Genomic DNA, 27313 nt, shown 5'->3' on the forward strand with positions numbered 1-27313 from the left:
TATTATTCAGTGCCAAAGAGAAATAAGGTATCAAGTCACAAAAAAACTTGGAAGAACCTTAAATACATATTACTAAGTGAAAGAAGTCAATCTGAGAAGGCTATATACTGTATGATTCTATGTGACATTCTAGAAAAGGCAAAACTATGGAGACATTAAAAAAATCATTGATAGCCAGGGGAGGAGTGAGGGAGGGAACAAGGGAAGCAGAGAGCACAGGGAATGTTTATGGCAGTGAAAACACTCCACACGGTATACCACCGGTAGACGTAATGCATGTTATTATACCTTTCTCCAAACCTAAAGAATATACAGAATCGAGAGTGAATTTCAATGTAAACTATGCACCCTGAGTGATAATAACGTGTCAATATAGGTTCATCAATTGTCACAAATGTACCAGTGTGGTAGAGGATGTTGATATTGGAGGAAGAAGCTATCCATGTGGAGTGGCAGAGGAATAAGGGAAATCTTTGTATTCTCCTCTCAATTTTGTTATGAACCTAAAACTACTCTGAAAAAATAAAGTCTTTAAAATAATTACTTTTAGCCATTTAACTAAATATTTGGTTGCACCTTTCATTGTCTTTAAAATAGATTACTAAAATTAGAATTGTTGAACCAAGGGATAGCTACCATATTTTCATATTTATAATAAAAACTACAAAATTGATTTCTAGAAATGCTGAAGTATCTTCTGGAAGGAAGTTACAAGAAAGTATGATCATACTCAATATTCAACAAGTTATACAATTTTAACTCCAAATATTTTTATTTACAAATATTTCATTGCTAGTAAGTTTGACATTTAAAAGTTAAACTGTACATCTAATATTGCCTAGTCCATTTAATCCATTTTTATCTGCAGAATTTTTTGGTAGAACTTATAAAAGTTCTTCCTAAACTAAGGGGATTAAACATTTAGTTATATTTTTATATATTATATCCTAATTACTGTTTGTTTTACTTTCATTCATAATGTTATAGATTCAGAAAACAAACATTTTTCATCCAAATTGTATGAATAATTTCCTTTATGAAAGTTTGATACTACTTTAACATTTTTGACAAATTAGAACACTGACCCTATATACAGTCTATCTCAAATCTCAAATAGAGTGTCAGATGGTATTAACTAAATCATCCTGTCTTATTATTAGTGTTAAGGCATGTTCCTCCACTGAGATCAAGGCTGCCAAATGAAACTGAATAGAAACTATCTTCTGAGAAGCTATTTCTAGGCTAACCAATACAAAGGTGTAAACTTATAGATCCCTGTCACCACATTTTATGTAATCTAACAATCTTCCTAATATAGAAGATGGACCCTTCTAATTAGTGAATATTCCCTTAAAATTGATGAACAGCATTAACAGCTTTAAGTGTGGGGTCATGGAGTCTAAATATTTTCTTTAATAGAATTCCTAGCTTTGGCCTGAAGATTATTCATTCATTTATGCTTTTTCAATAAGTATTTACTGAGCATTCACTTTGTAACCCAAATGAGGCTGAGAACATAAAGAATACCATATAGTCTTAGTCCTTAAGAAGATCCTAACCTTGTTGAATTTAGAGGAGGTTAACATATAAACAAACACTTCTTTTAATAATAGGAAGAGATGAAAAATTCATAAAAAACATCCAAAATAATTTTCATGCTATGGACCAAAATGGAAGCATTTTCCCATTTGAGAGCTCTTATTAAATGACCAGAATCCCTCCACATTTTTTTGGTTCCTTTGTTTGGAGTTCTCTTGCTGCACGCTGGCCAGAGTAAAGTTCACCAGAGACAAGATGAGTCAGCTCAAGCGCATGCATAGCAGCAAATGTTTACCATGAGGCATGGTTCAACCCCAATTACAACTTAAAGTCAACTTAGGAAAATAAAAAGCACACACATTAAATAATTTTTGACAAAAGGTAAATGAATGGAGAGGGAAATGACTGCCATGGAGAGTCAAAGGAGAGAGCATTTCAGTTCAGTTCAGTTCAGTCGCTCAGTTGTGTCAGATTCTTTGCAACCCCATGGACTGCAGCACGCTAGGCTTCCCTGTCCATCACCAACTCCCGGGGCCTACTCAAACTCATCTCCATTGCGTTGGTGATGCGATCCAACAATCTCACCCTCTGTCGTCCCCTTCTTCTCCTGCCTTCAATCTTTCCCAGCATCAGGGTCTTTACAAATGAGTCAGTTCTTCGCATCAGGTGGCCAAAATACTGGAGTTTCAGCTTCAGCATCAGTTCTTCCAATAAATATTTAGGACTGATTTCCTTTAGGATGAACTGGTTTGATCTCCTTGCTGTCCAAGGGACTCTCAAGAGTCTTCTTCAACACCACAGTTCAAAAGCACCAATTCTTCAGTGCTCAGCTTTCCTTATAGTCCAACTCTCACATCCATACATGACCACTGGAAAAACCATAGCTTTGACTAGATGGACCTTTGTTGGTAAAGTAATGTCTCTGCTTTTTAATATGCTGCCTAGGTTGATCATAGCTTTTCTTTCAAGGAGCAAATGTCTTTTAATTTCATGACTGCAAGTCACCATCTGCAGTGATTTTGGAGCCCAAAAATATAGACAGTTTACTTCAGGCAATAAAGGGGACACAGGGCTTCCCTGATAGCTCAGTTGGTAAAGAATCTGCCTGCAATGCAGGAGATGTGGGTTCGATCCCTGGTTTGGGAAGATCCCCTGGAGAAGGGAAAGGCTACCCACTCCAGTATTCTGGCCTGGAGAATTCCATGGACTGTATCCATGGGTCACAGATTTGGACACACCGAGCGACTTTCACTTCACTTCAGGATATGAATGAAACCAGGAAGTTCAAAGTAAAGAATACTATGGGGCCCTCCTAGAAGTGTGAGGCATGCTTAGCGACACTGACATATAATTTCTTTTTGGCCAAAGTAGTCTTTGGATGTTCACTTTTATTGTCTGAATGAGGGTTAATACATAGAAGTTTAGAGGTAGTAATCATTTCTGAGGATATTTAGGTCAACTCATTCGTATTTACTTATTTCTATTAAAATACGGTTGATTTACAGTTTGTGTTAGTTTTGGGTGTACAAAAAAGTGATTTAGTTATATGTACATATGTATCTCTTTTTTTCAGATTCTTTTCCCTTATAGATTATTACAAACTATTGAGTATAGTTCCCTGTGCTATACAGCAGAGCCTTGCTGGCAATCTACTTTATATACAGTAATGTGTATATATTAGTCCTAAAACTTTGGCCAAAGAGAAGAAGCCACATGTACCCCAAGATGGCATATGAGCGGAATGAAGACACAACCCTACTACTCTACTTTGCTTACCTTTTCCTCTGCTACTAGAATTTGAAAAGCTAGAATAATTGAGTTTAGAGTTTACAAACAGACCATTCACACTAGAAACTCTACCTCCTTCACTCTAAGATCCCTTCTGGAAATGTCATACATTTGGGGGGCTTCTAGGGTGCACCCATGTAGTGGATTGTTCAATAAAGACCACTATGAACATGATTGTACAAATTGGTTGATAGTTACTTTTATAGTTTCCTTAGAATGTTTAAGAAGCACCAACTGGAATATAGTACACTCAACTGCTACATAAAAGTAAAAGCAAAATAAAAGTTTCAGGTAAAGCAGAGCCATAAATCTAGGAATTTAAGCTCCTCTCTTCAGGCCACTGAAAGCCAATTCCGCATTTCCTCTTACTTGCTGACAGCCTCTCGGGCATTCAAATAGGAAAGAGTTGAAAACCAGGATTTCCGGTCCAATCTAATACTGGACAACACTTAATGGCTTAAGTAGATTAATAATAGTTGTGCTATTGGAATTTGCCTTTCACCACCTTTCACCGTAAGCTTTGCCTGTACTTGATCTAGAGGGAGGCTGAATGCTGAAGAGTCTTTTACCAGACCTGCTCTCATTCAGCACCCCATCTGGAACTGACAACCCAATTTCGACACCAATCAATCAGTGAGAACTTATTGACTGCTACCATACTCTCCACAGTACCTATGATACTGGCAGAGACTTAGAAGAATTATTAAACTGGTTAACTTTCTCAAAGAAGTTAGAATTGAGTTGGGCTTTTAATATGAACAGACATAGAAAAAATATAGATCCAAACAAAATCATCATCACTGGAAAGGGCTCACTTTTAGAAGGCCCATGCTGTACAGGCTAAAAGGAAGAGCTTCAGAGAGCAATGAGAGCTGATAGGGTTGTGGAGCCTGTAGTGGAGAGGAAGGGGCTTCCCTGGTGGCTCAGATGGTAAAGAATCTGCCTGCTAATGCAAGAGACGTGGGTTTGATCCCTGAGTGGGGAACATCCCTTGGAGGAGGAAATGGCAACCCACTCCAATATTCTTGCCTGGAGAATCCCATGGATGGAGGAGCCTGGTGGGCTACCCACGGGGATACAAAGAGTCAGATGTGACTTAGTGACTGAGCACACACACAGAGGAGAGGAAACTCCTCAATATGCCTTGAAGGATGCACAAAAGGTGAACAAGAAAACAGCAGAGGGAAGACAGTTCAAGGATAAAGTAACTAAGCAAAGATGAGTTATAGCTGTGGGAGAGCCTTACTAGAAGGTATAGAGTGGGAGCAGTAAGAAATTAGTTTGGTTAGAAAAAGAAAATTGAAAGTTAGAAAGACAGAACTGGATATGACATTTGATATAAAATATGAAAATTTATTTTCAAATGTGTCTCTCTCCATTTAATGATATCTTTCAGATGGCTATAACACTTTTGACATCTGTGGTATCTTGTCAAGTTATCTAGCATATAGTAAATACTTAAGAAATAGTGAATAAATAAATGAATAAATAAGTTGATTAAGAGAAAACGTCTGAGTAAATTATACCTAAAATATGTCAGTCCAAGCATTTTTTTAAACATGAAAAGAAAAAAGTTTCCTGTAAGTATCATGCTACCCTCAACTAAACTTTCACCCAGAGAACAAAGAAACCATTTGTTCCAAAAAAAAAAAAAGAGTGAATACACACCACAGATACATCCCAGTGAACAAGATGGACAGGGCTTTATTCTTTTGGAGTTTACAACTAAGTGGAGGTTGGAGTGAGAGAGGAAGATAAATAAGAGGAGGGAGGAAGGGAAGGGAGAGAGGGGAGAGAGGGAGGAACAGAAGGTGAGATGCACTGAAAATGATAGACAGTGACTAGTGTATATGTGGGTTTGGCTTTAAAGCGAGTAGCCTCATGAAAAGATGCTCATCACTGCTAATTATAGTTCAGTTCAGTCGCTCAGTTCTGTCTGACTCTTTGTAACCCCACGGACTGCAGCACACCAGACTTCCCTGTCCATCACCAGAGCTTGCTCAAACTCATGTCCATCGAGTGGGTGATGCCATCCAACTATCTCATCCTTTGTCGTCCCCTTCTCCTCCTGCTTTCAATCTTTCCCAGCATCAGGGTCTTTTCCAGTGAGTCAGTTCTTTGCATCAGGTGGCCAAAAGTATTGGAGTTTCAGCTTCAGCATCAATCCTTCCATTCAATATTCAGGACTGATTTCCTTTAGGATGGACTGGTTGGATCTAGCAATCCAAGGGACTCTCAAGAGTCTTCTCCAACACCACAGCTCAAGAGCATCAATTCTTCAGCGCTCAGCTTTCTTTACAGTCCAACTCTCACATCTATACATGACTACTAGAAAAACCATAGCTTTGACTAGATGGACCTTTGTCGGCAAAGTAATGTCTCTGTTTTCTAATACGCTGTCTAGGTTGGCCATAGCTTTTCTTCCAAGGAGCAAGCATCTTTTAATTTCATGGCTGCAGTCACTATCTGCAGTGATTTTGGAGCCCAAGAAAATAATGTCTATCACTGCTTCCATTGTTTCCCCATCTATGTGCCATGAAGTGATGGGACCAGATGGCATGATATTCGTTTTTTTAACATTGAGTTTTAAGCCAGCTTTTTCACTCTCCTCTTTCACTTTCATCAAGAAGCTCTTAAGTTCTTCTTTGCTTTCTGCCATAAGGGTAGTATCATCTGTGCATTTGAGGTTATTGATAGTTCTCCCAGCAACCTTGATTCCAGCTTGTGCTTCATCCAGCCTGGCATTTCTCATGAAATAAGAATAAGCAGGGTGACAATATACAGCCTTGACGTACTCCTTTCCCTATTTGGAACCAGTCTGTTGCTCCATGTCCGGTTCTAACTGTTGCTTCTTGACTTGCATACAGATTTCTCAGGAGGCAGGTAAGGTGGTCTCGTATTCCCATCTTTTTAAGAATTTTCCACAGTTTGTTGAGAAATGCAAATCAAAACTATAATGAGATTTTACTTTATACCAGTCAGAATGGCCTTCATCAAAAAGTCTACAAATAATAAATGCTAGGGAGGATGTGGGGGAAAAGGGACCCCTCCTGCACTGTTGATGGAAATATAAATTGGTGCAGCCACTATGGAGAACAGTATGGATATTCCTCAGAAAACTAAAAATAGAGCCGCCATATGATCTAGCAATCCCACTCCTGGACATATATCCAGCTAAAACTATAATTTGAAAAGATACAACTGCACTATGTTCATAGGTGTACTATCTACGATAGACAAAACATGAAAACAACCTAAAGGTCCAACAGATGAATGGATAAAGAAGATATGGTAAATGTAATATTGTATGCTTGCTTGCTAAGTTGCTTCAGTCATGTCCAACTCTCTGCCTATAGTCCATAGGCTCTATGGACTATAGCCCACCAGGCCCCTCTGTCCATGGGGATTCTCCAGGCAAGAACGGTGGAGTGGGTTGCCATGCCCTCCTCCAGGGATCTTCCCGTCCCAGGGTTCAGCCATTAAAAAGAATGAAATAATGCCATCTGCAGCAACACGGATGGACCTAGAGATTATTATACTAAGTGAAGTAAGTCAGAAAGTGAAAGATAAATACTATATGATATTACTTATATGTGGAATCTAAAATAAGACAAAACTGAACATATCTACAAAACAAAAACATATAGCTGCTGGTGGAAGGCAGGTGAGGGATGGATTAGGAGTTTGGGATTAGCAAAAGCAAATTATTACATATAGGATGAATAACTAAAAAGGTCCACTCAATAGCACAGAGAACTATATTTGATTTCCTGTGATAAACTATAATGGAAAAGAATGTGAAAATTTTACAAACTGAGTCACTTTGCTACACAGCAGAAATTAAACACAACATGATATATTAACTATACTTCAATGAAATTTTATAAACAAAAATACAGGGAGTGGCCTGAAAAGACTTCTCTGAAGAGTTGACACTAGAGTTGAAGCCACAATGACAAAAAGAAGCCAGCCTCACAAAGGGACCTCCAATCAGGGTGAAGAGCCATATATGGAGAAGACAGCATGTGCTCAAAGCACAGGAGGGTGGCCACTGTGCCTGGGTTATGTGCAGAGCTGAGGATAGAGAACAGAAGCCTGGGAAAGGAGCAGGGCCAAGTCACAGGAGGCCTGGAAGGTTCCAGGCAACCTCCAGCTAAGGACAAAGCATTAGCAGGCACGGTTACTGGAGAGATAAAAGACATCCCAGGGGCTGCAGGGCATGTTCTCTGTAGGAAATGCTCATTCTCATCAAATTGTCTGCTAGTCTTTGAGCCTAGAGACATGGCTGTGAATTCAGCTCAAATTCAAGATTCTAGGATCATTCCTTGATTTATTTGTAGGCAATTAAAGACTTGTAGCTTAAGGATTCTACTCATTTCTCACCATGGTAAATGTAGAGACTTTCGCCTCTATAAAAATCACTGCAAAACAGTAATTGTCCTCTTTCTGTGGTTGACTGTAACCCAGGCAAAAGAGTGCCTTCTAAACAGTGCCTCCACTGCAGTATTTCTCTTCTTTCTCCTCCCCTGGCAGCCCAGAGAAGAGTATTCAGAACCTCTCAGTTCTGAAAGCACATGATTCAGTAAAGGTGGCTGCCCCTTCCCGGCCCTGACTCAGCCCAGGGGAGAGCAGAAGCAGAAACTTCCCTTCCAGATGTTCAGTGAGGGGAGAAAGTCACTCCATCCTCCAGGGACAAAACAGTGCTTTGGATTTCAAAGGCGGATGTCCCAGAGGCCCCACCAGACTCACTCCACAAATTTTTGATGAATGACCATGGCAGGCATCAACTTTGCAGATTAATGACCAAAAGAGTTTAGTTTATGTCTCAGTGGAAGATGATAAATTTTCTCTTGGCTTTGAGAATCTAAGGGATTGAGAAGCCCAGCTAACCACAGCACCTCTGCTTTCATTCACGATGCTTTACCATGGATCGTTTACTTTCTACATTCCCCTTTCAGTGGGTTTTCATAAATGTAAGCAAAACAGGCAGCACACCTCTTTGTTCTGCTTCTTTTGCAATACGATGGCTACCAAGTGATTAGAAATTGTCTTTGGGTTGGTATAGTTGGTGGAAAATCACTGAGGTTTGTTGTGAAATACATTCCCAACTCATAACTCAATTAGACACCGAGTGGCTTTTTTTCCAACTTTAGACTAGGCTGCTAAAAAGTACTTATATAAAAGTAAAAATGTAACTCAAGGCCAGACCCCATCTGTGTGTGTGTGTGTGTGTGTGTGCACGCGTGTGCATGTGCGCACAAACATATGTGTGTATTTTACACAGTGTAAAATTCCTACCCAGAAGTAGTAAGATACAAGCTAAAACCTGAGCTGATAAGTCAGGATTGTGATTATTTTTTCTACCCTCCCCCATTTCTCCATCTTAACAAGGCCTTGTTCTTTCATATCCTGCTAAACATTATGGACAATGTTTCCATGAGAAGAGATATTATTACTTGCCTACCCTCCCATCATATTTTGCACAAACCATCATATAAATGAACTAATCCATCATCTTTATTGAACAATGACAACCTGCCTAGGTCTTTTCTATGTATTTCTTAGGGATACAAGGACAGAACAAGGCATGCTCCCTACCTCACAATCCATCTGAGAGCATAAGTGGAAATTCACAGAGCACTGCAAGATGGTAGGTAAGCAGGAAGGCATGGGAATATCAAAGTACATAACTAGAATATAGTCTGGAGAGGATTGTGTGAGATGGAGGGCATTTTCACAGGACCTTGAAGTATAGGTAGAAGTAAGACAAAATTGCAAAAGCTAATGGAAGTGGATATTCTGTCCTAAGTGCAGTGACGTGGGAGGTGAGGGTATGGAAGTGGAGTATGGGTTTCCATGTGGGAAGGAGTAGATAATAAGGAAACAATATACCACAAGGGCTTAGAACATCAGAAAGAATAGTTGAACAGAGAATATGGGTTGTTAAGGGAGGGTAGGTGAGGGTCACAACAATGAAAATAAGAGTTCAATTTCCCAACTACTTGGAATATATTTAAAGAGAAATTGTAGGTAGGTGATGCATATTACAAGAGTGATACCTATGAACAACTGTCAATTCCACTTCGGCTTCTCACTGAGAGTTAAAAACTTGGTATTTTTCCATTTTTTTCACTTAGCATGACAAAAAAATAAAGACAACCACTATCAAATAAATGACATTTTAATACGACATTAAAATATTCCTAAGTGACATACAAATGATTTTAGAAACATTGCTTCCACTCTTATATGGAATCAATAAGAACAACAGAAAACTGACTTACACTACAGTCAATGGCCAATGGGAGGGATTATTTATAAAAGGCAATTAATGAGAATTTGACTTGCTTTCCTGCGTTAAAGCAAGACAGGCTCATAAAAAGCACATTGGTTGCAAGTAGGATGCATAAGTTTTTTGAGAGCCAACCGAGGGTGCATCCATACCAGAACCCACCCTTGAAATAATACATAACAAGTCATTAAACACATGTATAGTTGCTGCTGTTGTTCAGTCGCTGACTCGTGCCTGACTCTTTGTGACGCCACAGACTATAGCATGCCAGGGTCCTCTTTCTTCCACTATCTCCCAGAGTTTGCTCAAATTCTTATCCACTGAGTTAGTGATATTATTTAACCGTCTTACCTTCTGCCATCTCCTTCTCCTTTCACCTTCGATATCTCCCAGCATAAGGGTCTTTTCCCATGAGTTGGCTCTTTGGATCAGTGGACCAAGGTATTGGATACTCCTTCAATCAATATTCAGAGTTGATTTTCTTTAGGATTGACAGGTTTGATCTCCTTGCAGTCCAAGGGACTCTCAAGAATCTTCTCCATCACCACAATTTGAAAGCATCAATTCTTTGGCACTCAGCTTTCTTTACGGTCCAACTCTCACATCAATACATGACTGCTGGGAAAACCATAGCTTTGACTAGACGGACCTTTGTTGGCAAAGTGATGTCTCTGTTTTTTAATACACTATTTAGATTTGTCATAGCTTTTCTTCCAAGGAGCAAGTGTCTTTTAATTTCATGGCTGTAGTCATTGTCTGCCGTGATTTTGGAACCCAAAATCTGTCACTGCTTTCACTTTTTCCCTATTTGCCATGAAGTGATTAACATAAAAATATGAAGAATTCATTTGTATTTGAAATCACACATTATTCTATATTATTTACCCTTCATCGACCCAAATCCTATAATTTAACCAAAATGGAAGACTAGTTAATGTGTCAGTTAACAATAATCAATCATAAGACTAACTAAACATATACGTGGGGAAATTTTAACAATATTTTTATAATGTTTTGTGTCCTCTGATATAGCAATTTATTTTAACTTTTAAACTCTTTATTGGATATTTAAATTTTACCTCCTTATCATATTATTCTATAGTTTTAAAATACGTAAATATATAACTTTTTAAAGGGAGAATGAAAATATAAACAGATATTATCTATATTTAACAAAAAATAACGATGTATTTCTTCTTATGATATAATAGGATATTTTTACTTCTACTATTCCCTTTTCAAATAATACTTCTCTGAACTGCCTGTAGCATTTAGGATACCTTCTTTTCCTTCATGTAGTGGTAACTGAATATAGTCAAATGTAAAATTCTCTTTGACTTGTGACTCTGCTCTTATCAAGCCCACAATTTAGTGTTCTAGTGTCAGTCCAGTGTGGAGACATCAAACTAAACACCATGTCAGTGAAAATGCTTTAGCATGGAACACTTCAGAGTTTACTTACTAGCAAGCACAGGATCCTAAGACTTATACGAATTCATTTTCCACTCTCCAAAAATTTTCCTCCACCTTGTATCTACAGGCTTGTTTTGATAGATCAGCAGTTTTTCAACCAGATTGTTACATCATCGTTTATCACAGAGATGGTCCATGTCCATTGCTTATAAAACATTAGGGAGCAAATTAGATGCCATAATAAGTAAACATCTTTTTCTCAGGGGAAATAGTTTTAAGGCACAGAGATAATTCAAACTTGTGAAATTGCAATTGGATTCCAAGTAAGTTATAATTTTAATAAAGAAATTGAGAAAGACGTGTTTGACTTGGCTGTTCACTTCATTCATTTTTGGTTGTTGTTGTTTAGAAGCAGCCTTATTTTCCAAAAATGAGGTTTTTCCTTTGTATGGATTTTTCTCTATCCTATACATAACATCAGACAACACAGATAATTCTTTTCTAGGCTCCTTGTGACCTCTTCATAGATTATCAAAGAGGAGAAACACCCTATAAATTTGTTTTACTGTAATCCTTTTCTCCATGCTTATCCTTAAAGGATTTCAAATTAGTGAAACACTCCTCTCATCTCATACTTTGAAAATATGATTTAGAGCAAGCCAACATTTTAACATCTTTTCTGTGGGTATCAATAATTATAGCCATTTTGTAGACACATATCTAAAAATGTTGTCTCCATTGAAAGTTGTCTCAAAAATTTCAAGTGCTTTTGCTTGTTTTGAGGAAGCTGAAAGTGACCTAAAATTTTCATTATGAAGGATTTAAAATCACAGGGAAGCATAGTATTCCTGTTTGAGCAGTCTTATAAACAGGGTGGACAGGATATTTAGCTGGTGAGATCATGATGCTGGGAAAGTTGAGAGCAGGAGGACAAGGGGATGACAGAAGATGAGATGGTTGGATGGCATCACCGAGTTGATGGACGTGAGTTTAAGCAAACTCCAGGAGATGGTGATAGACAGGATAGCCTGGTGTGCTGTAGCCATGGCGTCACAAAGAGTCAGACACTACTGAGTCGCTGAACTGAACTGAAAAACTTAAACAGTGAATGGAATTTACAATATTTACATTTGTATTATCTGCCAATATGCAGTGAGTATAGAGTGAAGTATAGCTTGTATTCAGATAAGATAATAATCCTTCATGTTTTCCGCAGTTTCATTAAAATCTTCACCAAAATTAAGAAGATCATCTGAAATTCAATTTTTCAAGTCCAAATACTGAAGAATCAGAGGGAATATTATCTTGTCGCTGTCATTTGAGGGGTCACTTGATCTACTGCAGAAAGCATGGTTATTCAACAGATTTGAAAAAACAGCTCTCCTCTCTAGAGGATCAACATATTTGTTATTCCAAATGTACCTTTTTGTTAACCCACAGGACATTTTAACCACAAAGTATGCATCAGAAAATACAACTTTAATCAGTTTCATAGAGCAATCATGAGAATAATATGATAATGCAGCTTGTATGTGTGACATACCCAGGCTAACTCAGCGTGAACTATTTTCCGCTAAATGTCGGTACCTTCTTTGAAGATGAAAAAGCTTTTGACTGATTTAGAAGTACTTGTATGTCTCATCCCAAGACTGAGATTCAATTTTCTTATGTGCCCCCACATCTTCTTCATGTCCCATTTCAAATTCTTTTTAATTTTTAAAAATTATTTCTACTTAATGTGCAAAATGCTCTGCTTAATTATTTATGGGCCCAATTAAGTGGCACAAGTCTTTTCATCTTTCATTAAAATAAGATCCATTTAACCTTCTTTGAGATGTCTAGGTCATACGTATTGGTGTTCAAATCATCTTCATCTTTATGATCTGAATTCTTAGACAATATGGTCACAAGAGTTACATGTAAAAAATTAAACTAACACTATCTTGATGCAAAGCACAATATTTAATCTATGCATTCCACAGACAAAGTCAAATACATGGATGGTTAACGCTCGCAAGCACATTGTAGTGAAGGTGTACACTTAAGTTACATCAGTTGGAATGAAACAACAGTGGGTGATTCATCAGTATGAACTTCAAATCATGGTTATAACACAAAGCAGGAAAACAGTGACAGCAACTCCAGAAGGTAGATAATCTATGTTATATCTTCTTCACATAAAAAACAGCTTTGCTTCCCATGACTATACTTTAAGGCTGCCATATGGATTTTAAACTTTTACATCAACCTTTGGCATTCATCATCAAAGCCCAAGATGTTTTGTATCCCGGGGACAGGATTCCCAGGATGCAGGAGTTTAAGTGCTAAAATCACGACAGTGGCAGGCAGTCCAGGACAGTTCACCCTTGTAGGACTGTGATGTCATTCAGTAAAAATACTAGCAAAGTTTGAAACAAAAAGACTTATCAAGTCAATCATCTTCTAAAGACACAATGAAATAATCGATGGAACAGGCTATTTATTCAGAAATATCTTAGAAGTTATGACCCACATTCAAAAATGAGTTGAATAAAGAAGAAGATGCCTATCTGAAAACAGTACAAAACTGACCAATTGTGCAAAGGTAAAGACATTTAAGGTGACTCAAAACCTATACAACTGATGGCTGTAGGAGAAAATATGTAGAAGGAACAAACTATGGACCAGCCCACCATTCCCCCAGCCCCTGTCCTGCCCCTGCTGTGACTTGTGCTTTTGGAGAGTGTTAAATTATTAAGACCCTTGGGGCTCTCAATATTCTCAAGCATCTCTTATTTATACTAAAGTTTCCTGTTTAAAAAAAAAAAATCTGAAAATAAGTCACTGTTTTTGAGGAGAAAGGGAAAGATATATCCATCTGAATGCTTAGTTCCAAAGAATAGCAAGGAGAGATAAGAAAGCCTTCCTCAGTGATCAATGCAAAGAAATAGAGGAAAACAATAGAATGGGAAAGACTAGAGATCTCTTCAAGAAAATTAGAGATATCAAGGTAACATTTCATGCAAAGATGGGCTCAATAAAGGACAGAAATGGTATTTAAATGCTTATTTTACTTATATGCAGAGTACATCATGTGAAATGCTGGACTGGATGAAGCACAAGCTGGAATCAAGACTGCTGGGAGAACTATCAATAATCTCAGATACGCAGATGACACCACCCTTATGGCAGAAAGCGAAGAAGAACTAAAGAGCCTCTTGATGAAAGTGAAAGAGGAGAGTGAAAAAGTTGGCTTAAAGCTCAACATTCAGAAAACTAAGATCATGGTATCTGGTCCCATCACTTCAAGGCAAATAGGTGGGGAAACAATGGAAACAGTGACAGACTTTATTTTCTTGGGCTCCAAAATCACTGCAGATGGTGACTGCAGCCATGAAATTAAAAGATGCTTGCTTCTTGGAAGAAAAGCTATGGCCAACCTAGACAGCGTATTAGAAAGCAGAGACATTACTTTGCCAACAAAGGTCTGTCTAATCAAAGCTATGGTTTTTCTAGTAGTCATGTATAGATGTGAGAGTTGGACTGTAAAGAAAGCTGAGCGCCGAAGAATTGATGCTTTTGAACTGTGGTGTTGGAGAAGACTCTTAAGAGTTCCTTGGACTGCAAGGAGATCCAACCAGTCCATCCTAAAGCAGATCAGTCCTGGGTGTTCAATGGAAGGACTGATGTTGAAGTTGAAATTCCAATACTTTGGCCACGTCATGTGAAGAACTGACACATTAGAAAAGACTCTGATGCTGGGAAAGAGTGAAGCCAGGAAGAAAAGGGGATAACAGAGGATGCGATGGTTGGATGGCATCACCAACTCGATGGACATGAGTTTGAGCAAGCTCTGGGGCTTGGTGATGGACGGGGAAGCCTGGCGTGCTACAGTCCATGGGGTCGCAGAGTCAGACAGACTGAGTGACTGAACCGAACTGAACTTGCCTTTACAATTCAAAGCTAAACTCTGAAAATCTAAACCAAATACTGGAATACTCCTAACCCCTAGTCTAATGTATTATCTGTACTACCTCATTTTTAAAATATTTGTTGTCTTTCATAAACAGGGCAACAAGTACCTCTTTTTCTTTCTCCACACGGCTAATGCTGTTTGACTCTTTCGAGAATATATACTCACATGAACATGAGCCTGTTACTATTAGTAGGGAAACCTTAGAGGAATGTATGAATATACTTAGCTATGCCCAGTGGAAGCCTCACCTAATCAGAAAAGACTCTTAAAGTTGTATCTGAAGCAGCACTGCCCAAAACGTAAGCAAAGAGACACTGTATTAATCAGCTGCACAGATAAATATATCTGAAGAACATGGGAACTAAAAAGTATCAAACTGGGTTCCAAATTATAGATACCACATATTATTTAATAGGTTTATGTGCAATAATCACCTTAATAGCTGAAAATCTTACATTTTTTCCCAAGATTTTTGATCAAGAACTTTAAATATCTTGAAACACTTCTCTGGAGCAATGTTCTACAAACTACAGTTTGGGATCTATACACACATGCTAAGTCGCTTTAGTCATGTCTGACTCTTTGTGACACTATGGGCCGTAGCCCACCAGGCTCCACCGTCCTTGGGATTCTCCAAGTAAGAATACTGGAGTGGGTTGCCATGCCCTTCTCCAGGGGATCTTCCTGACCCGGGGATCGAACCTGCATCTCTTATGCCTCCTGCATTGGCAGGTGGGTTCTTTACCACCAGTGCTACCTAGGAAGCCCACAGTTTGGGACACATGGATATAAATAGAGTAAAATGTTACAATGGGATTCCGTTCAAGTTCAACTAAAGCCTCAAGACAATAGAAACCAACCAGACCCACAATCTAAGATGGGGAACCAGAACACCTAGGCAGAACCTGCAATGGAGGTATCTAAGAACTGGATTTGCAACACTTAGCTGATTTTATCTCTCTACATTACCAAGAAAAGTTATTGGATGGTGTAGGAGAACAGTCTGGAAGTGTAAAGTAGAGGTTTCTTTAAAGAGAATTTTTAGGTTTGCTTGCAACGCTTCATCTCCACGGATAAGGCTTAGAGGGACTTCTGTCATCTCAAGCAAATGAGAGGAGATCCAGTGGATCACTTGGACACCTTGATATGTGTCTCTTGCATTTTCAGGGTAAGAATGAACTGATATATGACTTACGTCTAAAAAATTTAACAAGTGAAAAAAAGACTATGGCTGAGGTTGCTTTCTAGATGGCTCAGTAAAAGAGGTCTGTTTTGAGGATGTAGCCATTTCCCACTATTAGTAAGTCAAAGATCTATATTTCCATGGAGGAGATTAGGACCAAGTATAAGAAAAAGCTCCCTGCGTTAATCCTGGATTCCTGCCCTGCTGGAGGTACAGAAATCTCAAAAGAGAGAAGTTCCCAGATGTCCAGGATTTGAAAGAGGAATAACAAGTGAACAGCCTTAGGAGACTGCATTTATTACCGTCAAGTGAGAGGACTCCAGCTGTTCATGAAACAGCCTAAGGAGAAAGGCCAAACTACACATCTGTCCCTGGAAGAGCAAAGCAGGGCCAGACTGGCAGCTAGTCTGCTCCTGCCTCCTCCTCCTCCTGCCTCTTCCTCCTCTTCCCTTTCTTCACTGAACCTGCCTGGGGAGTGGGAACAAGAAGAAGATGAGAGAATAAAGGAAGAAGACGTTCCTTAGTCCACAGAAGAGGCATTATCTGTGGATGAATTTCAGTTTTCATTCTTACCCTAGAGCTGTGATATTTATAACTAGATCCAGAGTATTTCAATATCAGTAAACAGAGGATTTGTTTTCCAAGAGTGAGCAGCAAGTTTGGGGCACCAACTGGGATTTTATTCAGAGGCAGAGGAAGATTTAGTCCTACAGAGCGAATACACAGGGGCGGTTACAAGAAAAATAATAAAGCCATGCTGTGTCCTCGCATATACTACTAAACTAAGCTAACACTTTTGCTAAAAGTACCAAACATATAGATTATCATATGTAAAATAGATAACCAGTGCAAGTTTGATACCTGAAGCAGGGCACCCAAAGTTGGTGCTCTGTAATAACCTAGCGGGACAGGGTGGGGAGGGAGGTGGGAGGGGAGTTCAGGATAGAGGGAACACATGTATACCCATGGCCGATTCATGTTTATTTATGGAAAAAAAATCACAATATTGTAATTATCCTCCAATAAAATATTTTTTTTAAAGTACCAATGGCTTCATATATAGTCCCTGAGGCCCATGCTGTCATTCTGTCTCAGAGGCCCACTGCAAGGAGGAGCAACCTACACTCGCTTGCATTTGCATGATATTTCCATGTCCAACTTCTCAACTGACACTCACAACTCTACAAGGTAGCTGGGTAGGTATGACTGTTCCTGTTTTACAGGAGAAAAAACTGAGGATCACATCTGTGACTTGACTTATCTAAAGTCTAAAACTCAGGCACTAGCAAATGCAACTTTTAGAACTCTTGTCATCCAGACTTCTTATTCAGTGCTTTTTCCAATACACACGCTATTTTCTTTAAAGGACAGGAGGAGTGGTTACTGGCAAACACTAGAATCCATTTCTCCAATGTGACTGGAAATGACTTCTCAGTGAATAAAACCGAAATACTTACACCTGTTAGGATTTCTAGATAGCAACATCAGCTTTAAAATAAAGTCAAGAGTAGTATAAAACAGTATGACTCTAGGCAGAGTTGCTTAAAGTCTTTTTCCAAATCAAGGATGGCTACTCTAGGTAGTTTGACGGATTTTGTTTTTCTTCCTTTAAATATTAACAATTGGGGAGGGATTCTTTTTGATTCAGTTTAGTTGCTCAGTCGTGTCCAACTCTTGATTACTTAAAACAAAATATTGTGTCTTCTGGCCACAAAGCACAAGGCCAATTATCACTTTTTTCTCTTTTCTTTTTTCAACTGGCACAAAATCTAAGAGAAGCCTCAAGGTGCAAATGATCTGTAGTCTATTTAACATCATGGTTATTTATTTTTATGAGACCTCATTGTTGTTCCTCACCCTAAATTAGAGCTACATTCTTGGCTCCACTTCCACCTCTTCTGCAAACCTCCAAATACTGTTCCTATCTATATTTCCAAATAATCTTCAATACTTTGTCAAACATTCAACATTGCATAGATGGCATGTTGGACCAAGGCAAGGATCTGTAGAACTGAGTAATTTAACCCAGAGCTGTGACCCCAATTCTCTCCTAGGGGCAGTGCCACATGTTTTATCAGGATTGCAAAGGGAAAATTCTCAGGTTGCAACATTTTACAAAGATTGAGTCCTTTGGGTTAATGTTGTACTAGTGTTGAAACATCTAGCTTTCTATATTTTAATAGTTTTACTTAGCTATTTGTGCCATAATTATAAAATGGGCCATCATTTTACAAAGACTTTTCTTCTTTCCAATGGCCTTCTCCTAATCTTTGTCACTCTACTTTGCCTTTGTCTCAGTAGAAGCTAAGTTCTTAAGACTTCTGGTTCCTCCAACATGAAAAAGTTCCCTGGGAATTTTTATGTAAACAAACTTTGTTAAGTTGCTGCAATTTAAGGTCAAAATTTCCCCAGCCTTACCAAAAGAACAATTTAAAGTAATAACAACTGCCCCTGGATAGCAATAATAATCCCTTATAGTTTTAAATTACAGTTTTTACCCCACTCTAATTTATGTCAAGCAAAAGAATAAAGTGCTAAGCAAATGTAAGATTATATTTGTATTGAAGTTGCCCCTTTCTCTAACTGTTAAAAATTCCACTTAAACTTTGAGGTTACGTATAGATATCAACGCAGCGAAATGGTCCCCTACTCCACAAGCACAGCTAATTAACCCCTTCTTTGCACCTCCCATGTTTCTCCTTATACAACTTTAACAGCCTATTTCATGACATTGAAGTTATTTTCACACATATCTTCACTAAATGTTCCTTAAAAAGGGAAAGAATCTGCATCTCCACGTTATGGTCCAATTCTTAGGAACTCAAAAAGTGTTGTTGAAATGAGCTATCCAGAACCCTATAAAGAAAGAGGTCATGTAACCATTACTCCTTCTTAAAAACAAGCTAACTGAGCCTCAAAAAGCTGAAGGGATCTTGCCAAAGTCACAGATCTTGTTAACAGAAAGAACTTGAATCCAGATACCTGCTGTTCCAGGGTCCATGTACCAATATTACATCCCTGTCTTTGGGAACTCTTTTCACAGAATGATCCCTGAAAGTTCAAAGCAACTTAGCTATGCTCATTTTGTTAATTTAATCCAAGGAATTAAAAAAAAAAAAAAAAAAACACACTTTGTTTTTAAGAAACAAAATTCTACATTTTTTTCACAGAGAAAAGTTGTTTATGTCAACAAACTAATAAGGAAGAGAAAAGGGGAAAGGAAGAAAAAAAAAATCAAACAAAGGAAAGAGGAAAGAAAGACAAGGTAGGAAGGAAGGTAGGGGACAGATGGACAAAAAGCTTGAGCAAAAGCATTCCAAATTAATTTATGTCATCAATTTATGTCATCAAACTGAGTTTCAACCTGCCTTTCTAATTTTATTTACCATCACTGCCCTCTACTCATTCTGTGCTCCAGTTAATTGGTCTAGTTGTGACAATACTAAGGATAAGCAACTAAAAACAAATTGATTCTTATATTGATCTTATATCCTGCAACCTTGCTAAATTCACTTATTACTTCTGGTGGCTTTTTATAGATCCTATTACATGATCATTTGTGAATGAAGAGAGCTTTGTTTATTCCTTTCCAGTCTAGATTTTTTTTTCTTTCTTGTTTTCTTGCCTTACTGCACCAGCTAAAACCTCCAATACAATGCTGTGTAGACATAGCAAGCATATATTTGTACATTTATTTTTTAAACAACAAAATGATTGAGTATTTTTCAGGTACTGAGTAAATTCCACACCAGTTAAAGGTAAGAATCAGTCTCCATCCTAAGGATGTTATGACCTGGTGGAGAAGCTCTCTCTACTGAAAAACAAATAAAGCTGGAAAGATAAGGCCAGAACAGGTCCTTGAATAATACAAGTAACCACAGCAGTAATAGGAGCCTCATTACTTACAGAAGGACTACTATGGCCCAGACACTGTTGAAAGATCCAGATATGTATTAATTCATTTGTCTCTTCCATCTTATCCCATTTTATAGGCAGGGAATAAGAGACACAGGAAAATAAGTAATTCATGTCTCCACAGCCAGTGTTCTCAAGAGTTGGACTAAATTGCCTTCAGTTACCATGTCTTCATTAATAGGTATTGAGTGTCCACTCTTTGCTAATTACTATGTCACTTTCAATTAATTTAACTATCACAATTATCTTGTCTTATAAAGGAACTGAGCTTCAGAGAGTTTAAGTGACCTGTCCAAGGTCACCCAACTAGCACAAGACTCAAACCAAAGTGTCCTGACTCCAGATTCAATACTTTTTTCTACCACTCCCTGATTCCTCTTCAAATAGCTAATATTTATACAGCACTTTGCAGTTTACAAAAATTGTGATCACATTTATGCCTTCACTGCCACTTAAAGGAGTTGAGATTTTATTCACTAGGCAAAGGAGAACCTTTCCCTGTTTTTGAGGGGAGGGGAAAATGTGAAAGGTAGAAGAGGGATCTGGGGAAGATGAGCACAGCACTCTGCCAGATGGGTTTGCTGGGGCACATATGCAAGCACAGGATTCGGAGGCTCCCACCTCTCAGGACCCTCTACATTCACCTCTGAACCTGTGAGTCCCTCCCTCCAAACCCATTTGCCAGTCAGAAGAAGTCCTGCTTTAAATAATGTGCCTGGAGGGAACTCCCAGAAGAGCAGAGATAATAAAAGTATTTCTTGTGTCACTTCTCCCTGCATTTAACTTTGGCAGAGTATTTTTGTTAACTGGGAAGAGCACACCAAGGAACCATTATCACTGATACAAGAAGAAAACGGATGGTAGATTCCCTCAGCCACGTCCTGTCAGTGTCAACAATTTAACTAAACATATAATAGTCATAACCTCATCAGTGCTAAATTTTCTAGGTTTCTGGCACATATCTCTTCATCTCCCTCATTAAGTTTATAGAGTGTTCTCTGGTACATTTGCTCAGGATGAAGATTTCAGTTTCAACTGGCACATATTGGACTCAAACAGGGGAATGATTTTTTCCGCCTTAAGTAGTTAGCAGAATACGAGAGCATATGAAATGGACCAATGCCCACAGCCAGGTACTTGGCCAGTAATTGCAGATGGGTTTGACCCCATCCATCACAATCCCACCCTGCTCACTAGGGATGGGTCCAACCCGGAGAGACTAACCAAAGCCGGAAATATGAATAGTTACTCTGATTTCAATATCTCCTTTGATTCACACCTTGCATCACTATTCCCTACTTAGGGACTCTCCTCATTCAGAACTGGAGTCCCAAGGTCCTCATTGTTATGCCTGCTTTAGGATGGTTGCTCCAAACAAACTCTCTAAACCCAAATCTGTCCCGATCCTCTTGCACTTAACCTAAATTTGACAATCTAGTATGCTGTGCTCAATTATGTTAGATGAAAATGATTGTTAAAAAAAAAAAAAACACAAATTCTGGCAACCACTTAAGTGTCAGTAAGCCTGATATGACTTTTTTCCCAGGGGTTCCTGTATTTTAAAAAGAAGTACACAGAATCAGGTATATTTTAAACTATAGAATAAGTTCAACTGTGGAGAGAAGGTTCAAACAGCTTCAGGGTAGGACTTTTTCCAGCATCCATCAAAACTGTCCTTTGAGAAACAGCTAACCCTATCAATATACTCAGACCTCAGTTTCCTCTTGTCATTTAGGAATATAATTACTGACCTCATAGCATTATTGTGGGGAATGATCAAGTTGGTTCATAACTGTCATAAACCTCTCAGAAAGCAATACAGTACTATACACAAATGAGAGGTTTCTAAAGACGTTTGCATTTTGTCCTTTGTATAGGTAACACACTTGACCTCACTTCATGGAGTTGAAAGAGACTGGAAACCACCTGGGTAATGAATTTGTCTTTCAGCTAGACAGGAGTATAACTTGTATGTACACTATTTCCTACACTGGGTTCAAATCCAGATTATCCTATCTCTCATTTCTCAACTACCCACAAAAATATAGCCCCTGTTTCTTGGGTGCCATCTTTAACACTGGCAGCAGACGCCTTCTGGAACCTACTCACAAGGTTGTCATACCAACAAAGATGAACCAAGGCAGTTTGTGGACCAACTCAAGGGCAACAAGATGCTCTTGGTCCTGAGATAAATAACTGAACCAAGGATGTGATCCATGTCTTACTTTGAATTAGAGCTCCATTCCCATCATAGCAAACCTTTGTATTTTTATCCAAAATGGATCCTCACAGACCTCCAACTGCTACTGTCTTTTAACCAAGACATCCGTAATTGTTGTTGTTCAGTTGCTCAGTTGTGTCCAACTCTTTGTGACCCTATGGACTGAAGCATGCCAGACTTCCCTGTCCTTCACCATTTCCCAAAGTTTGCTCAAACTCATGTCCATTGAGTCGGTGATGCCATCCAACCATTTGATCCTCTGTTGGACATCAGTGCACAGTCTAAACCTTCTTTCACGACTTTTCATTCCCAGGTTCCTTAGTGCATTAGGAGTCTATCTGTTAGCTATGAAAGCAGTAAGTTCTAGGTTTGGGGGGATCTTAAATTATGGGAAAATGATCTCAAAATTCCTGGTCAAAGTGTCACAGAAGGATCTGAAGAATATCCTGGGACATTCTCTTTGTTTACAAGACAAGGAATTGAGGCCTGAGCTTAAAGTCACATGCTGGAGTTGCAAGGCAGATATGAAGTGCAGACTCAGCTCTAATGCATATGTATCCACTCTGCCATATGGCATCCTTCCCCTCTGCTGCCTGTGCCATCAGCACTGATGGAACCACCTGTCCTGTCACTGTTCCCTAGGAGTTACTGAAGGTCCTACATCCCCTCTAACCTTTTAAACTTCCACTTTCCCTTCCATGGGTCTTCTCATATTTCCTCCTCAGCTTCCTGGTCAGTGCTGGGAACCAATGGACCTGTCCTCAACAGTTTTGCAATGACCAATGGGATGGATGAATACATGATTGCACAAGTCCTTATCACCAGCACTGTTGTGGTCTGTTAGCTGAGATGCCAATGTTTTTTCTCATAAAATACAACCAGTATGGCTCTAGGGGAATGAGGGTGTGGAGGACAACTTCTACAGCTAGCCAGCTCCACAGGTCATTTGCCACATTTTCTGTGGCCCATGGCTTCCCCGGTGGCTCAGACCATAAAGCCTCTGCCTGCAATGTAGGAGACCCAGGTTCAATCCCTGGGTTGGGAAGATCCCCTGGAGAAGGAAATGGCAACCCACTCCAGTATTCTTGCCTGGAGAATTCCATGGACAGATGAGCCTAGCAGGCCACAGTCCATGGGATCGCAAAGAGTTAGACACAACTAAGCAACTAACACACTGTGGCCCCTGGTCACATGAGCCAGTGTGCAGGAACTGAAAGAAGCAAAATGAGACCTCACCCTGGGGATGGGAGGAATGCTGCCCCTAGCCAACCATCTCTGCGGTGGGAGGTTGATGACAGATGCCGAGCACAAAACTCTGGCTGGATGCCAAACATCTGGACTCAAAATCAAGCAACCATGTAATTCCAATCAAAGAAAATCTAATCAACAAACATTTCCAGTGCCTACTATGTGCATCTAGACTGCTGTGGTTAAAATGAAAGACATTTAAGTCCTACTCAAGCCCCAAATTCCACTGTTCTCTGTTCCAGATGCCTGATATTGTATTAATCAAACATTCATGTTTTGAATCAAGCACCTGTTGGTATATGTTGATGCACAGGCAAAACCAAAAGTTTGGAATTATTTCTCATACCCTTTAGTGGTACCCTTGTCAAGCTCCTTAGATGGAGGCTGAGAAGAGTTTACTCCAAACCCCCTACCATTTCTAGGGCTTCGATGCCTTGCCGTCTACTGCTCCATCACAATGCAGCAGGGCTAGGAGGGCCATGCTTCCTCCCACTTTTCCAGGGAGATATTCAGGTGAGAACACCACCAGAGGCAATAACTTTCTGAAATCAGTGTTCAGTTGCCTCTAGGCTCACACACACTCAATGCCATGAGGGAACCCTGTGCATAATTTGGCATCTGTAGTGCTCTAAGAACAAAGGATATAATATCCCTTTGTTTCTGGACATCCTAAAGTGACAATGACATCTTGGTTGACAATTATGATTCCATATTCTTTTGTAGATCAAGTTATTTCTGAAAGAACTTAAAAGAGGTGAATGGACATTCAGTTGCTTTATATCTGGCATTTCTCCCATGAGGACTGCCAGAGCTTTTACTGATAATCCCACCAAGCATTGTGGTCGTAAAATGAACCAAGTCTACGGATTTGCTTCCAGCTTGCTTTAGGCCTTTCACTGTTCTCACTCTTCAATAAGAAGAAACAGCTACTGAGGTAAAGGTGCTCCCATATGTGATGGTAGTCTCTGATTTGTCAAAGCCCCCTAGCTGTTATCAGGCAGGCTCTGCACACACTTCAAATAATGGCATGATTGTGCTTGTCTTTCCTATTTCCACAATGGCCTCTAAGTTTCCCAAAGTCGACTGAGGTCTCACACCTCAGGACACCTAGCACAAGGATGTGTACAATAATCATGATATGATGTTTATAGACAGGGAAATAACGGACCACTAAGGCCAGACTTACTTGTAACCTTCCTACAGGAGATGGAGGTGGGAAACTCTGGAAATGTGGGTCTCCACACCCTAGGCATTGTGGCTACCACCTCAGAAGGGTGAAATAGAGGACCCTCTGATCATTTACATTTTACACCTCTTCTGCCACCACAGAGGCTGGTTTCTGCAGCCAGTCTGCTCAGGGAGCCACTGGGCTTCCTCACTGTCCATGCTCAGCTAGTCCAGGGAAAGAACATTAAGGGTGCTTTCCTCACAGGCCTGAACAACGCAGAAGAAAGGTTAAAAGTTCCATATCTGTGGGGGCAATGCTGTTCTAGACAGTGCTTTGGATGATTTCAAATAAGCCATCCTGCTGAGTAGATGTACCTACAGCCAGGGTGTGGTGAGTAGAGCCTGTGCCAGATTTTGATCCTGCTGCCTTGCTCCCTTGGTTTACAGAAAGCCTGTAGTACTTTTTTCATCCTTAAACTCAGGACCTCGATCAGGTTTTGAATGGTCTATCCCCTGTACTCTGAGTCCCACTCTGATGTCCCTAGCTCTACAAAACCCCTTTGGTTCTATTCAAGAAGAAAGTTCCCAAGACAGCTTCCTCAAAAACAAAAGTTTCAACTCAAAAGTCTCAGCTTCTTTTGTACTCTCAACCCCACCCCCAGCACAGTGAGGACCTCACAGACGAGAAAGAGGCTGTAAGAGGTGGGGAGGGTATCCATACCTCCCCCTGTCTCCTTCTACATCCTGCCAGTACTCTGGACTCTCAACCTTGTTCTATCTTTCTCATTTGACTCTATTTCACTAGCTCTCCACTAACTTAACTTCTTTGTTACCAACTTGATGCATGTGCCCAGAATGGAGGGACAAAAATTCCAAAGTCACTGCTTATCCCCTCCCAATGCCAACTCCCTTATGGAATTTTGTGACCCAAAGATGACCCTGGCCTACATACTAGATTTTTTTTTTTTTTTTTTACTATAAAAGAACTATTTCTGCAAAGAATTTTGAAGTTGTCATTTTCATTTTAAAAATAAGATGATAAAACACACACACACAAGCCATTATTTGTAAAATGACTGCAGATGATGAAGAGGAATGCATATCAATACATACACGTGCATACAGATGAGTGAGTGAGCACATGTGTATGTATGTATCTACACTTGGGGGCCAGAATGAGCCTCTCAAATGAAGAGAGTGACTGAATACTAAGGAAAATGACAGGAATCAAGCGTGTTTTCAAATTTCTTCTAGTATTTCCTTCCACCAATCCCTCAAAATTTAAAAAAAAAAGTTTTTTGTGGGAATTCCATTTAAATTTGATATCTAAATGAGCTTCAAAGCAGTCACATGGGTAGTAGAAATGCAGGGGTTACAAAGCAGGCTCTCACTGTGGTATGAGAATGATTGCTAGCTAGAAAGGGAGATTTTCTAGTTCTCTTCTGGTATTGCTTAGCTAAATAAACTCTGACACCTCTGCGCCTCAATGCTTGATATCTTAGATTCTTTCCAGGGCTTACTAGTGTTCTGTGGTTATATTATTTAAAAATTATGTGGATATTTGGAATAATGATTACCATGTCTATGACGACCACCACTGCCACCACCATTGTCATCCTGACTTCTCTTCTTTCTAGACCAACCTGCAATTGTCTAGTTACACCTGTACTTTAAGTGAACAAATAATAGATTTCCTCATTTTGCAAATAAGACTACAGACAGAATTTTCAGTGGCTTTACCACTGTATCTGCATAGAGCCAAGTTCAGACTTCATGAGAGCCAAAGAGCCCAGTGCAACACTATCTCAAATGCTAATGATGGAAGACCCTTCTAATTGGGTTTCCAAAGCAGCTGTCAAAGGGAATAATGGAAATTCCAAGAAAATTTGATCTTCAGAGAGCCTGGACTCTGCTTATGATCATGAGTGTGGGCCAGGTTCAGACTTTTCAAATGCTATTCCAAATACTCCCTAACCCAGTAATTTGGGGCTACTCAAATGCTAACTCAGTGTCCCTTCCTGTCACAATCAGCATTCATGCAATTCTTTACACTGTAAACAGCTTATGAAGTTGGATGTGTCATTCCTCCACTACACAAAAAAATTAGACTCAGCTCCTCAACCCAAAGATATATTGGGTAAGTTCATCTTCTATTTTTTTAAAATATAGAATGCTTCAAGAATTTGCGCATCATCCTTGGGCAAAAGCCATGATAATCTTTTCTGTGTCATTCCAATTTTACTATATGTATTGTTGAAGCAAGCATGGGAAGATCTTTCTGAGAGATGGAATGGTAAGTGGTAAAAATCACAGGTTTTGGAATCACACAGACCAGCATAAATTTAAAAATCTCAGTTAAGAGAAGGTAGCACCTGAGAATTACCCACGTGTGTTCTGTGTAGGGATTATTCATCCCTTACCTCATCAGATATAGTTGTTGGCACAAAGCATGCACTCAATAAATATTTATTGAACTAAATTATCTATCCTCATATTGAACAAATTTACTTTCATTTAAAGGGGGCTCCACAATCTCTTGGCAACCCGATCCTATGTTCCCTGCAGTTTCTTTAAGGATGAGTTCTGGGTTTG

General features: G+C 39.2%; 1 protein-coding gene and 1 non-coding gene across 27 annotated transcripts in view; both read right to left on the bottom strand.

The window, feature by feature from the left end:
• LRMDA (leucine rich melanocyte differentiation associated) overlaps positions 1-27313 on the bottom strand; it is a 1316989-nt gene that overhangs the window by 348722 nt on the left and 940954 nt on the right. The window lies entirely within an intron of this gene.
• On the bottom strand, positions 26881-26985 carry LOC145539996 (U6 spliceosomal RNA). The gene has a single exon (XR_014078133.1). It is a non-coding gene; the product is annotated as a U6 spliceosomal RNA (small nuclear RNA).

This window comes from Giraffa tippelskirchi, chromosome 2, assembly GCF_054371585.1.
Source record: "Giraffa tippelskirchi isolate mGirTip1 chromosome 2, T2T-mGirTip1v1.2.pri, whole genome shotgun sequence".
Lineage (NCBI taxonomy): Eukaryota > Metazoa > Chordata > Mammalia > Artiodactyla > Giraffidae > Giraffa > Giraffa tippelskirchi.